At 31.4% G+C, this 10741-nt stretch overlaps 1 non-coding gene across 1 annotated transcript; it reads right to left on the reverse strand.

The window, feature by feature from the left end:
• Positions 1–2756: 2756 nt before the first annotated feature.
• Trnap-agg lies at positions 2757–2828 on the reverse strand. The gene has a single exon. It is a non-coding gene; the product is annotated as a tRNA-Pro (tRNA).
• Positions 2829–10741: the final 7913 nt, after the last annotated feature.

The following is a 10741-nucleotide window of genomic DNA, read 5'->3' on the forward strand; positions in this document are numbered from 1 at the left end:
CTTCATTAAAGCAAGTTGGTTTGATAATGTACTTGCTATTTTATGTCGCCAAAATATGTTAATGACTTTTATTGCAGAATATGAATAGTTGAAAATCTATATATATAATATTCATAGCTGAACATGCACTGAAGTGAAAATTGCATTTGTAAAGTCTTTATTACATAATCAAAAACGTACTATTCTAGTGAATGTATATCATATGAGGTAATTTATTGGGTTATGCTTTCATTCTGCGGCGGTGTAAGTGGCCTATTAGTTAGTTGGACTATGCATCCTAAGGCCCATGGTTCAAGTCCATTTCTACAAAGTTGTGTTCTGCATCTTGGTGATGTGGGTGCGTTATAAGAGTAATAGTGAAATCCTACTATTTCAATAGTCAAGTCCTAGATTTGGCGTCGGTTATGTTAACTTACTGACTTCCTTCTGGTATATCAGTTCAAAATCAGAAACATCTTGAACAAGGTACTCAGATTATAGCTTATCACAAATATCTGAAACACGCAAACAAAGGACTTGTCTTGATATCTTTGTTCCTAGAACATTTAGTATCAACCTGGTGAAAAATGTCGATAAGTTGTACTTACATGTATAACTATATGATATATTCATGAGGGCAAAGATTAATGACTAGAAGTTTCTTGAAAGATAACAAAACAATTTGTACGATGTAAAACTAGTGTTAAGCGAGGCTAGAATAAATTATTGTTTAATCAATGAGTATGTTACAGTGAGTATTTTATAGTGTTGTATTTGATACTGAGTTAGCAAATTTGTTAATTAGTTTATCTGTTACTTAAGTTTTATGAATACTGATTTTGAGTTTCAACGAAGTATCAGAAATATGAAAAGTACCGTATCTACAAAAACATTAGCAAGTTATATTATTTAACATTATTTGTGAAGTAAACCTATCATAAGTTCGTGAAACCGTGTGAGTTGTAAAACTTGTGTTCGAAGAAATAAAACTTTTTTGTTGCCGTTAAGGAGTCCATTTAGTGGACTTTAGGTTATTTTTACCAAATAGTCAAAAAAATTTAGCCAACAAAAGAAATCGTTACAACAGTAAACATTGACAATTAACGAATTTCCAAGACCTTATGATTTAAACTATTATTTGGAAGCTTTAACTAAATAGCTATCTTTAAAAAATTACAGTTTGCTGTTCATGTGAGACTTGACCACAAAATAAATCTTTACTTTATAAAAAAGAAGATTTTTTTCGTTCTAAATATATTGTCACTTAGCATTAACAAGTTCGCTTAACAAAGTGATCATTTTCAACCACCTACTAATTACTTTGACTCTCTAAGAGCGAACAGACAATTCGGTTTGAAATAATTACGACGTATTATATACGTGACTCAATAAAATGCGATAAAATATTTAAATACTGTATTAAGCCAAGAATAAGAAATGACGGTTTACTGGGGTAAATGAACTGCTGTTTCTTTTGTTGTTATTTTGGTTTATGCAAAATTATTCAGGGAGTATCTGCACATATCCTTCCCCAGTTTTGTACTGACAGATTAGTAAAAATGTAGCTAGTCAACAGCACCCACCTCCAACTCTAGGGTTACTCTTGGCTGATCGAATAGTGGGATTTCACTGTGACTCTAGTAGCATACCTACAGAAAAGATTGTTTTATTTATTAAAGACCTAAATAAATAGTCATATTTGAAAAAATACTCTCTGTTCTCCATGAAAGACCACGTGTAATAGTTTTAAAACATAAAAAGCAGGAAGGAAAACAAGTTAAGAAAATAATAAATTAATCTTATCTATCCACAAACACAAATTAGACGTGTTTGAAAATCACTTCTTAAAAGGAGAAATGTATTTCATTTCATGCTAAACATATAGTCGTTTGGCATTTACAGCTTCACATGTCATTTATACTCAACAGACAACGATAGATAAATATACATGCTAGAAACACCACCAGATGGTTAACCATATATAAACGAATTGGCTACTATAAAACATAGGAATGTTATGATACTAAGGGCAAAGTTTATGTAGACGAACCGGACGTATTCTTGTTGTTAGCTAGCCATCTGCTTATCGAAGTGTTAAAGTTCGATTCCGGAATATGCTGCCAGACATGTTACGTACTTTCAGCTGTTTATAAAAGTATTGTTAGTGCCGCTATTCGATTAAGAGTAACCGTGCTTCCTGTAACATCAAAAAGGTAATATCCTTGTGTATAACTGTAGTCACAGAATTCTTTTATTTTATTTAAACTGTTTGTGAAGTCACTATTTATCCCCAATTAAAGAATCTTCAGAATATACACGTAAGGGTCAATTTTTAAAAATTGTGGCCAAATACCAAATTACCTGTCATCAGTTGAGGAAAAGAAAAAATTGTATAAATCTTTTAGGATGTTGTATTGAAAAAAGTTACTTTGCTACATTTATTAGCATATCATGAACCAATACAAATCCATATTTTGACTCCACTAAATGTAATTCTAACATGGAGCCAAAATCGGGGTTTGTAATTTGAGTAAATAATTTCTACATTATCTACAGCCTTCTTTGTTTACTTTTTTTACGATTCCCATTTACAGGTTTTTAAATTCCCAATTTTTTAATTATATTGTATATATGCATAAATTATAATTTTCAAACTATACTTTGCATCTCTAAATACATATATAAAGGTTACGTTATTGATTTTCCATTATTAATATAAAAACAAATAAACGTGTTTATTTCACAATGCCCTGTTAGAAAAGACGAAAAAACACTTCGGGCTCGTCCGGGATTTGAACCCGGGACCTCTCGCACCCTAAGCGAGAATCATACCCCTAGACCAACGAGCCTTGATTTAAAATTAATGCTAACCAAATATAATGTGTCATAGATACCTGCCAGCGATTCAAGATAAGATCAATTAGGGTAAGGTCAGTAACTGGAAGGAAGTAGTTCTTTCTACGTTGACTAGATCTGACAACCCACCCAAGCACTGACACGGGAAGGTTTCTGACTAAAGTATACCATTTGTACATATAACGACGAAATATATTCACGTGGAAGAGTTTTTCTTTAACCGTTTTATATACTGATATCCTAAAGATTTACAGAAAAAAGGCTATGATGATATTTCTAAATAATTTTAACAGTATAAATGTTCTTGTTCTTCATCCAGTTTGTGACTGATCTTATTAAAAGGAAGGTCAACCAGTCAGCAGTATCTGCAGTTTAGTATACAGCTCTTCATAAATGATTGACTGTCAGTTTTATAATGCACCCACAGCTTAAATTGGGGAGCGTTTTCAGCGGCATCGCGGAACTAATCTTGGACTTTCCGAATAAGCAGCATGGTTCGATAAACACTAAGTGACATCCGAGCTTGAATAGTTTGAAAAGTTTAGTTACAATAGTTATCGAAATATTGTGCCGCTAAGATGCACATATTTTTATTACTATTATTAGCCATTGTGTTTCTGAAAGATTACAGTTATGTCAACATATTAGTTGATAATTGTATTTATATTCTTTACCTTATAAAAGATCCTTTGAGCGACATTTTTTATCCTCTAGTTGATTTGCTGAGAAGCAAAATGAGACAGTCTTCAACATATTTTAGTATGGGATTTATTATCTAAAACAAATTATAACACAGGGTGAAGATAACTTAAACTCTAGAGTCAGCAGAACAGGCTTAAACTGATAACCTATTAAAAACAATAAATACTGATGTTTAATTAATTGAATATCTACTGTATATTAATATTTTTGATACAATTCCTGTTACAAGAATAAAAAACAACAACATAATTTATGTTTAATAACACACAAATTATGTTGAAGTAATAACGTGGTTATTAATTCTAACAAAGATGTATTTCTAATTAACTATATTAAGAACTCACAAAGTTTAAACGTTAGGGAAAAACACATGTTAAGCGCCCTGATTATTTGAACATTGAACTGGGAGGAAACAAAAACAAAATCTTACGAAATTTTATTTTAGCGGGAAAAGTAATTCATGTTAACAGTGTTTAAATGTATTTTATAACCTGTTTTCGTCATTAGAGCAGAGCTTTTAGTTATTGTAAATCGTATTATGATGAAAGAAAATACCAAGGCGAATTAACAATTTAAGGAAAACTGAATTAATTGTAAAAATCTCGATTAGAGCATATTTATTGTAAAGTCATGGTTATTGTTTCGATACGTTTCTATCAAATATTCTGGAAAGAAAAATTTCAGAAAATAGTAATGACAACCAGTCCTAGGATATATTAAAAAGCAACAAATAAAATGGTTTGGCCTTTTCACTAGGATGACTTGGAATAAATTGTCACAACAAGCGACAACACAACGGATACGAGGCAAGGGGAAGACCAAGAAGGAGGTGAACTCAAGACATCATAGATAACATTAAACACCACGGAATCACCCTTAGATACACAACGGATACGAGGCAAGGGGAAGACCAAGAAGGAGGTGGACTCAAGACATCATATATAACATTAAACACCACGGAATCACCCTTAGATACACAACGGATACGAGGCAAGGAGAAGACCAAGAAGGAGGTGGACTCAAGACATCATAGATAACATTAAACACCACGGAATCACCCTTAGATACACAACGGATACGAGGCAAGGGGAAGACCAAGAAGGAGGTGGACTCAAGACATCATAGATAACATTAAACACCACGGAATCACCCTTAGATACACAACGGATACGAGGCAAGGGGAAGACCAAGAAGGAGGTGGACTCATGACATCATAGATAACATTAAACACCACGGAATCACCCTTAGAGAAGCTTTGGATAGAGCACATCAGAAGTTTCTACATTTTCCTTCTACACCTCACGGTAGATAGAGGAAACAAAACCTGAAAGTAACGATATTATATTTTCCTGTATATATATATATATATATATCTCAAAATAATGTATTAATAAACTTTTTGCTTTATTATGCTTTGGCCAGAGAACATTTTAAAGTATTACCTTTATTTCACTAGGGTAACTGTAAAACCATACGCCTTACATGTCTCCAAATGAAACATACGAATCTCCTATATTAGAAAAAGTGCCCTGTTATCCTTACAAAGTAAGAGTTCTGCTTATTATATCATAATTTCTGAAGGATACAAAAAGTACACTGTTATCCTCAAAAACTAAGGATTCTGCTTACTATATCATAACTGCTGAAGGCTACAAGCTGGAGATCATCGACAACTTCGAGAATTGAAGGCATCCTTTGGAATTTTTAAGTTAAAAAACTGGAAGTGTATTAATAATAAAAATATTCTTTTCACTTAGAAACTGTCAGTAAGTTAATAATTTTATATATGTTTTAACGTTTAACCGAAGAAAATAGATTGTTCTATTTCTGAAATAAATAGCAGAAAAATACTTTTCGTCGAATGTACATCTTAGGTGTTTTGAATCATCTCATAAGTCTTTTAGATTATGTATTTCATTGAGACAAAAATCAATATATAAAGTACTTCAACAAATAAAAGGATTCTTAAAATCTCTTCACTTCTCCCAAAAGTATTAAAGAATTGAATGAAATATTTATGATTTGTATAGCGAGTAATTCACAAAGCGAGAGTCTCAGACTTAAAATGTAAAGCTTTTTATAATCTACGTGAGGCACTTTTTCAGTTAACATTTGTTGAGCTTTTCAAGAAAAAATATTCAAAAATACGATGGTAATAATGCTTGGCTACGACTTGAATAGGTAATGAAGAAAAACTTTAATATAAATTTCACGTAACAGCAAATGTACAACGTTTCGACAAGGTTTTGTCATCATCACTTGTACCTGATGAAAATTGTGTAGCGAGTAGGTACTCTTCGCTATCTGGCTTCCCTTCTTTTTGGCAGTATTTTTTAAACTAGGATGTCTAAGTTGACCGTTTAAAAAGGTGTCAATTAAAGTGCCACTCACTTCATAAACCATTTCATGTATTCTTATATATATATACATATACAATATATTCCTTACCGAACTTAGGTCATTATGATATGATTTGAATGATGAATGACGAAGTTAATAAAGTATAATATAATTTACCTACATCAAAAAAAGGTATTTTCCTTGTGTATAATTCCAGAAAACGAATTTATAATTTTAGTTTCTTTAATCACTGTTTGTGAAGCATTATTTATCCACAATTAAGGTATTTTCATCTGAAAAGGTATAGCCACATGTAAAGGTCAATTTTTGAAAATTTAGGCTTACCTCCAAGAAACTCGTCATCAGTGGAGAAAAAGAAAACTATATAAATGTTTTAGGATATTGTAATGAATACGGTTCCTTTTTCAAATATACTTAACAAATCACTTTACAATTTCTGTTTGGTTATACACACACACAGATGTATATATATATATATATATATTATAAACAATAAAGTTCTATTAAACCTTTGCTTCTCTAAACTGCAGTTTCATGAAGAAAATTATCATTCGCTAATATTCACTTGGTAAGGCTGTATGTCTAGATATAAAAACGTACATTATTGAATTTTCTTTACTTTTAATTTGAAAAGAGATTTGTAGTCTCTTTGATAAAATATTCATTTTTTTCGAAATCCCATTTCATCATAATCCTTAGACATAAAAATATCGTTGGGTGAAAGTTGGGAGCCTTACAAAAGTGGAATTAGGGTGGCTTATTTCTACTACAAGGTTATTTTTATATCTAAATATTAGGATGATTGCCTAATGTAACACTATATTCTAACACATGGTACTTCTTGAAAAGGGTGAAGATTGGGAGTCTTAAAAATTTTAGAAATATATTGTGGTTTATTTAAACTACAAAGCTCTTTTTATATGTCTAAACACTGTTTTCCCAAATCTGGCCGCAGACAGCAAAAGGAAGTAGGAGCTGAGACGTTGTGGGTTTAAGCACTCAACTCTTAACCCCTTACTGATTTTCCGAGCTGCTAAATAGTTCGACATCTACGTTTGGATCGTGTCAGATGGATGAATATCTCCAACTCTTTGGAGAGCTATTACCAGAGAAATTTTCCATTATGACTTAAAGGTAACAACAATGACTGGTAATGAACGATGTTTTGCTTTTTTTTAAGTATCATTGTAAACGTTTTGACTTTGATTTGTATTAATTTCATTATTGTTATATAGGACTGATTTGATCGCCCATTCACGATTAATGAACTACTGATTGAATTATATCTCTCTTAGCGAATATTGAAGCAGTAATGTGGCTAAAAACTATGTATTTTTAACTAACTCGATTAAAAACATACCTACTTTTAAAATTAATGAGAAAAAATAACGTGTTAAGCCTCTGGATTATTTGAGCCTGGATCGGAACATAAACAAAAGTTAACGGAATTTTACTTAAATAGTAAAAATAATTCCTGCTATATTACGTATTTCTTCGAAATAAATTCAGTATAGAATATATCCACAAAACCTTATAGAAAGTTATTTAATGAATCTAAGAAATCTTAAAATCTCTTTCTCTATCAACAAATGTAAATTATGTTTAATAATCAACCAACTATGTTGAAGCAATAATGTTCCTAAAAAGTATGTATTTCTAAGTAACTCAATTAAAAACACATTTACATTAAAAGTTAATGTGAAAAAAAAGATAGAACGTGTTAACCCCCTGGATTATTTAAGTTTTTACATGTGTTGAAACAAAAAGAAAAGTTCACGAAACTTTATCTGAGTGGTAAAAAAATCGTGTTATTAGTGTTTAAATACCGTATAAAGAATACCTGTTTTCTTTGTTAGAAAAGAGCTGTTGATTATTATGAATGATATTACAATTAAAGATCAAAAGGGTTACCAATTATAAGGCAAACTAACGTTTTCACGAAAACTAGAGCAATTGCAAATTTCTCCATTAGAACAAATTTTATATTAAATCGTGGTTTTTGATTCGACACGCTTTTATCACGTATTCCACAATGGTGAAAATCGAATTGATATTGTATTTAAATTCGATGACGAGGAACCCACTTTGAGACTAATAATGGCTGGAGACGGCTTAAATGGGTAATGAAGAAAAACTTTAATATAAGTTTAACATGACAGCAAATGTACAACGTTTCGACAAGGTTTTGTCATCATCTGATGATGAAAAAACCTTGTCGAAACGTTGTACATTTGCTGTCATGTTAAACTTATATTAAAGTTTTTCTTCATTACCCATTTAAGCCGTCTCCAGCCATTATGTTATTGTATTTTATATATATATATATCTATATGTTTGTATGTATCTATACATATATATATATTATTTATTTAGAAACTACTTTTATGTATTATGATTTAGTCACAGACTCTTTTAATGTATTGCTTGACTTCACCAGAATAACTATGCAGCTATACTCATTAACTGCTCCAAAGATTGAAAGTTTAACCCAACGTGGAGTTATATTTGAAACATGCGAATCTCCTATCTTACGAGAAGTGTACTGTTATTTGTAGAAACTGAGAATTCTGCTTATTATATCATAATTTCCTAAGGTTACAAGCCTGGTAATTAATATTCATATAGCGTGTAATTTGCAAACCGAAAGTCTGAGGTCTAGTTTTTAAATATTTCTATAATAACTATATTAGTCACTTTTTAAATTAACAATTTGTTTGAATTTTTCCAGCTAAAATATTCATAAATATGTTGGTAAAAGTTTAGAAAATGCATTTTAATTAAGGTATGCAATAGTACTTAATTAGTTTTCACTTCCAACTTTATATCTATATACTGCTGTTTAGTGCTGTAAATGCAGAGGTGTCCTCACAGTGGCATTAAAGGTGATACATGTGACGAATCAAAAATATTTATGACCGAGTACAAAAAGTGGATTTCAAGTATTGGCATGTTCACAATTTAATTCTAGAAAATAAAAATATATGGATGCTATATTAAGCCGAGTATAATAAACGAGAATCCTTTCAGGTAAAATGAATTGCTATTTTTTTTCTTTTTTAGAGTTATTTATTCGTATTTACGCAAAGCTATTCAAGGAGTATCTTCATATAACATATCCTCCGGTAGGGCAGCGGCAAATCTTTAGATTTACAACGCTAAAAACAGGAATTCAATTCCCCTCGGTAGATACAGCAGATAGTCCGATGTGGTTTTGCTATAAGAAACCACACAGGTGTAACATTCCATAGTTGTTTACTGATGGATTACTGAAAAAGTAGCTAGTCAACAGCATCCGCCATCATCTCTAGGGCTACTTTTAGGTGACCGAATAGTTGGATTTTGTACCCAACGCAGAGACCATTTTATTTATAAGAGGTTTAAAGAAATGGCTGTCTTTGAAAAAATGCATTTTGCTGTTCGTAAGAGACCTCATGTAACAGCTGTATTACATAAGAAAATATAATCAAAATTAAAAAAAAAATAATCTTCTCTTTAGCATATATATCCACAAACACAAATTAAGCGTGTGTGAAAATCAGTTTAAGTAGAAACAATTATTGTATTTGATGCTAAATATATGGTGTTTGGCACGTACAAGGTCACGTGTTATTTTTACTCAACTTAAAAATACACATGCTAGAAATACAATCAGATAGTTTTCCATTTATAAAAGAATTGATTATTATAAAACATAGGAATTCATCTACTATATCGCTTAAAACGTATAAAAAATTTATATTAATATAATCAAAGCTTATGTAGTTGTACCAGATGCATTATTGTGGTTAGTGTGACGGATTTATTATTATACATTTACTTTGATATAGATGTTTGTTTAAATTAAATTTATATTTAGAAATGTATATAACTTATACTGTTAGATATGTATTCCGAAACTCCCGCCTATTCTCTAAAGTTCTAGAAGATTCTCGACTGTAAGAATCAACAATGTATGTGTGTACGTAAACTCTACTGTTAGCGTCGGTATTGTTATGTAAAACTGAAATTTCGAGACACTCTCCGCACGCGTATAAATATAGCAACGCGACGCATCAAAAAATAGCATCTATTATTGGCTTGCCCCCCCCCCCCGCAGTAGCACAATGGTATATCTGCGGACTTACAACGCTAGAATCCGGATTTCGATACCCGTGTTGGGCAGAGCACAGATAGCCCATTGTGTAGCTTTGTGCTTAACTTCAAACAAACAAACAAACAATTATTGGTTTGCTATAGTTGGTGTGCTATAAACTTCGGAAGCTATAACTGTGATTAACGCTTATTAATCGGGACTTCAGATATATTGACCAGAAACATTTATAAATTTCGAACATTACAAATCATTTAACTTCAGTGGATTCACATCGAACATTAGTAGTTTTACGAAGATATTATATAACTTCAGTGGTAAAAGAAACTCGGCCTGTGATCGGTTTGTAATCAACCAGAACTATAGAGCTAGATAGCTTCCTATTAAGTGAATTGTACCTACATCAACTCGAAATTAACGCGTTCATCGTGAACACTCGAAAAGACATCAAGGTTTGTTTGCTTGTAATTAAGCACAAAGCTACACTTTGGACTATCTGTGCTCTGCTCACCACGGGTATCGAAACCCGGATTCTAGCGTTGTAAGTCTGCAGACATACCGCTGTGCCCCTGGGGGGGGGTAAGACATCAAGGAAGTTCCAGACTAGAAAGAAGACTTTATATTGCTTGTAAGGTTGTAAAACTGTTCTATATATATATATATATATATATATATATATATTGTTTAGTAATAACTATTTAGTAATTAAGTTTTAGTTAATTAGTATTGTTGTTGTTAATAAATTAATTACGT

The sequence above is a fragment of the Limulus polyphemus genome, unplaced genomic scaffold, assembly GCF_000517525.1.
Source record: "Limulus polyphemus unplaced genomic scaffold, Limulus_polyphemus-2.1.2 Scaffold172, whole genome shotgun sequence".
In the NCBI taxonomy this organism is placed as follows: Eukaryota; Metazoa; Arthropoda; class Merostomata; order Xiphosura; family Limulidae; genus Limulus; species Limulus polyphemus.